Source organism: Tupaia chinensis, unplaced genomic scaffold, assembly GCF_000334495.1.
Source record: "Tupaia chinensis unplaced genomic scaffold, TupChi_1.0 Scaffold000074_1, whole genome shotgun sequence".
Classification (NCBI taxonomy): Eukaryota; Metazoa; Chordata; class Mammalia; order Scandentia; family Tupaiidae; genus Tupaia; species Tupaia belangeri.
Window position 1 is genome coordinate 3,596,203 of NW_006159534.1, and position 4,783 is coordinate 3,600,985.

The 4,783-nt window shown below is 45.7% G+C and overlaps 1 protein-coding gene across 1 annotated transcript in view; it reads left to right on the forward strand.

The window, feature by feature from the left end:
• Positions 1-4,783, forward strand: part of LOC102488737 (voltage-dependent R-type calcium channel subunit alpha-1E) — a 342,844-nt gene that overhangs the window by 154,953 nt on the left and 183,108 nt on the right. The window lies entirely within an intron of this gene.

Below are 4,783 nucleotides of genomic sequence, written 5' to 3' on the forward strand. Positions count from 1 at the left end.
CCTTCCTCTGTTGACTGGCCAGTCTGACTCTTCGTTATACTTCAAGTCCAGGTCAAGATACAGCCCCAGGAAGCCTTGTGTAATAACTCTAGCCTTGCCTCTTTCTTCTTTAATTGCAGTGTTCTCATGTCTGAGTTCAGTGGTCTTACGACGAGAGAGTGAGAGACAACCATGGCCTTCAGCCTCAGGTAGTTTCCAAGAGATCATGAGACTAGACTAATTACGTGCTGCTTTAGTTCATATAGGTATCTCAAGAATTAGTGTGTTGAGCCATTGTAACAGGATTAAGAGACTGAACATTTCATCCAATTATGCTGTCAAAAGGTGGAACTATGGAGAAAAGATTAGTGATTGGATGGTTAAGGCAGGCCCCATGATTGAGTTCTTGTGGGTTTATAAGGAGAGGAAATGAGGCAAACAAGGACCCACCTGGATACAGACCACACTCTCTCTGTACATGCCAGCCTTTCTTTCTGCTTCTGTTGGCCATGTTGTGATGCCAGCCTTGTTTTTTCACTTTTCATCCACCAGAATTGTAAGTCAAATAAACCTCTCTGTTCTTTATAAATCACCTAGTCTCAGGTATTTCTGTAAGTAACCCAATAACAGACTAAGACAGATAGAAAATAATGAGAGGTAACAGAGTGAGAAATCATCCTCCAGAGGGGATGGCCACAGTGCAATCCTCTCGGAAAGCTCATGGGAGTGATCAAATCCATGGGGCATGCACACACATGTACACAGTATCTTTTTCATGCTGCTGGGTCTGGAACTTTAACTGCACAGTTGGCCTTGTAGGATCCAGCTGCCTTAACTTTCACACCACCTGCTGGCTCTAGAACATACATAATTAAGTACTAAATGCACTGAATAGGACAGAACATCTCATTGGAGGTCAGCAGTCATCCATTCTAGTTTTACTTCTGTCACCAACTAGTGGAGTACCTTCTGGCAACCTCTCAGTGTTATGGTTTGGATAATGATTCATACCCCCAAAGGTTCATGTGTTAGAACTTGGTTGTGTTGTGAAGGTGTTAAGTGAAAAGTTTTAATTCATTCATGATATACTAGGGTGGGGCCTTTGAGTGAAATAATGTTAGTAGGGCAGGGACCCTGTAATTGGGTTCTAATAGGTTTCTAAAAACGTAGAGCAGACCAGACCAAGCTGAAACTTATGAACAGCCACTCTACTCAATATCCTCTCTTCTGCCATGTTGTAACCTCCCCAGAAGTTGGCCCCTGGGCCTTAGGCTTACAACTTGTGAGCTAAATAAACCTCTATTTATTTTGAAATTCACTCAGTCTGATATTTTTCTAAGCAACACAGTAATGAACTAAGACATTTAGCTTTTGAACCTCAGTTCTTCATCTGTAAAATGAGAGCTTTGTACAAGATGCCATGATTCCTTTCAGCTCTATAATTTATAAGAAGATTAGAGTACTCAGAGTGAGTGGAAAATATTGATAGTTTAGGAAGAGGGGAGGGGAACCACTGGAAAAGCAATATAGCAATAAACAGTGGTAACCAGGGGATTGATTCCTGATGACATTAGAACAGAATGGCAAACCAGAGGACTGTTGAAGGCCTTTTTCCTTGATATTATCCAGTATATCCTTTTGAGAATAGGATAGACTCTGCACCAAACATTCACAGTAGAGGACATATTGAGCCCCATATGCCTTTGACCCCTCCTGAGACTTGCTTCCTCTTTCATTCCCTGAGCCTTTTCTGATGCTTGGTCTTCTTTAAAAAGTACATCAACCCCCTGGGCCCAGCAGATAGCATGGAGGTTAAGGTAACTGGATCCTACATGGCTAACTCCATGGTTCAAGTCCTAGATTTAGCAGCTTAAAAATCATGCCTGGCATGTGTATGCCCAAAATCCCAAGAGGATAATGGAGGAGAAGAGATTGTGGCATGGCTATCCCCCCCCCCGGGGGGGTAATTTCTCACTCCCCTCCCCTCTGTGTCCTTTGTATCCCTCCAGTGAGCACATGTACCCTATAGCAAAAACAAAACAAAACAAAACAAAACAAAACAAAACAAAAGGCACGTCAATCCTCTTATCAGCAAGTCCTGGTGAAGGGGTGAAGAAGGGCTGATGTGCTTTATCAGATCAGTCCAGGGGATGTTCTTTTTAATTCACCTGCTTGGCTAACCTGCATATGGTGGTGGTGTAGGTAGGAGGTGTCAGAACAACACACTTACCTTTTCCCGTTTCAAACAGCATCCCAGACTGGATGGCCCAGCCCAGGACCAGGTGCCCAGGAATATTGGTCTCCTCAGCGCCCTGGGCTGCAGTTGCAGAGGACCTTCTTTTAATTTTTACCATTTTCCCTTTTAAAAATTATAAACAGCACTTAATTACTGCATAAAAGTTGCAAAGTATAAAAAGGTATAAAAAGGTTTTTTTGGCTGCTAGATTCTACTCCTTCCACCCCCATTATCATTACTGTTACGTTTTTTACTGTTTTGACTAAAAATGGTTTTGTCTTAAAATTCACACATGGCTCAGAACTATTTAAATAAACTCATTTTACTTTAGCAAAAAATTTAAAGTCTATATAGAAAATTTTAACCATAGGTAGAGAGAATAGAATATTGAACCAAATCCAGCTTCAACAGTTATAAGATGACCTTTAAAGACTCTATCACCTCCCTCTCGGGCTTCTGGAACAGAATTTAGGAGGGACTAGGACAGGATAAACATCACATAGCATCAGTACTGGAATTATTAGATTTAACACAAGAGATCTTAAACACAGAACCTTGCATTATGTGAGTTTCGAGGCCCTCACTTGAGTGGTCAGATCACGGAAGCCTTCATAGCCCTATGTAACCTCTTACCCTCCATCAAGTTTGATATTTATTCTGGAGCTGTCTTCCCAGGAGTATGGATGGATGTTCCCTGATGCATCAATCTCTTATGCTTAGGGTCCATGGTGACGCCTCTGCCCGCCTCTGGGATGGAAGCTGTGTTTGCCCATAGGGCCAAGCACAGCTCCCTGGTTGGCAGCTCCTGACCCTGATCTCATTAGCACCCCACACTGCCTGTCCATGTGTGTAGGGGTGCTTTCTTTCTCTGCCCTCCTCTCTGCCAAGCTGGATCTGCTGTGTTTCCCCACTGCAAGAAAAGGGGAGGGTCAATGGTGAAATGTCCCTATAGTAATTATCCCTTGAAGTCATTTTGGATTTGGACTAGGGCACTGTTGCATCCTCAGTGACGGTTACTGACAATCAAGGCCAGTGGGGATGAAGTGGCTGCATCTGATCTGGCTGGTTTGGGCCTGACCAGAATGTGTAGGGAGCCTTGATTACTTTTAATGGCCCCTGGCTCAGCCAGATGCTGCCTTTGGAGCTTGTCTGTGTTGGAGACCTAGTGTGTTTATGAAGTATGCTGGGGGATCTGAGACATAGTAAAATGCCTTGCCTTCTGGGAATGTCAGGCGCAGCTCCCGGCTGGGTGGCAGCAGGTGCTTACGTTTCCCTTGGAGTGCTTTGTCCTCACTTTTCCACTACTTCCTCACCCTTCATTCCTCCAGGGGCTGGAAAGACAGCTCTTGTTTGTGGGCTGGAAAGTCCTAGTGCTGATTTTGTTCACCCCCCGCAAGATGATAATAGGATGCTTTTAAAAGTCCTGGGACTAACGGCGAGTCAAGGGTTCTTAGGAGGTTGACTCGTAGTGGTTCCAGATTAGGGTTCCGCTTTTGCCCATAACTTGCTTACATCCTGGGGAAGTCACTTCGACTTTCTTAGCCTCCATTTCCTTTTCCACCAAATGATAGGTAGGATGAAATGTTCTCATCGTTCTCTTTGTAGAGTGTAACTCGAATTCCTACTGTGCCGGAAGCCAGGCTGGATGACCTTTAGGCATTTACCTGCCAAGAGCTTGTGGGGTCCATGCTGCTTTGTGTCCTTCTCTTAAAATGCGGGTGTGGCCAGAGGCGCACAGTCACTCTGGCTCTAGAAACACCATCCAACTGGTGTGCCCCCCCACCCCCAGGAGGGTATTGCCAGTCTCAAAGTTTGGTCCGAATCCTGATGAGAAAGGGATAGGATGAATTCTTGTGTAGGGATTTAGTAAGGAGTGCTGTCAGGAGAAACCCGTCAGGATGTGAAGGAAGCAGGATAGGTCAGGGAAAAATACCAGGCAAAGGTGTGATTTCAGAAGCTTTAGCGTCACCCTGGTTCCCAGGCAGCTCCAGAGCATGGATTACATCACAGGGGTTGTCTCGACCTGGCAAAGGTGCTGGGCCATCGGTATCCCTGCATCCATAGTTACTGGTTGTAGGTCCTCCCTGCCACTGCCATAGCAGGCAGCTTAGCATGCCCGGTGGCTGGTCTGTTGGCCAAGGGTGGGCTTCCAAAAAGCCTGCAGGTGGGAGCCATTAGCAACTGAGGGATGGAGACCTGGCAGGGCACCATGGAGTCTGCCACATACAGGCTGATGAGAGCTGGATGGGGAGGAGGGGAGGAGGCAGGGTGGAAAGAGGGAAGGAGGCAGGCTGAATGGTGAGCTCCTATGGATGGCTCCGTGTATGCAGGTTTAGGTGAGACTTTCCTGATTAGGCCAATTGAACTGATGGTTAGGGAAGTCAGGATGAGGTTACATTTGAAGAGGCTGGACTCTGGCTGCACTGTTATGTATACTCTGAGGAAATCTGTCAAAAGATACCCTTACACTGGACTCCCACGTAGTCGACTGCAGTTCAAGTCCTGGACCTGATAGCTTAAAACCCATGCTGGGCATGTGTGTGTGCATGCCCAAAATCCCAAGGAGAA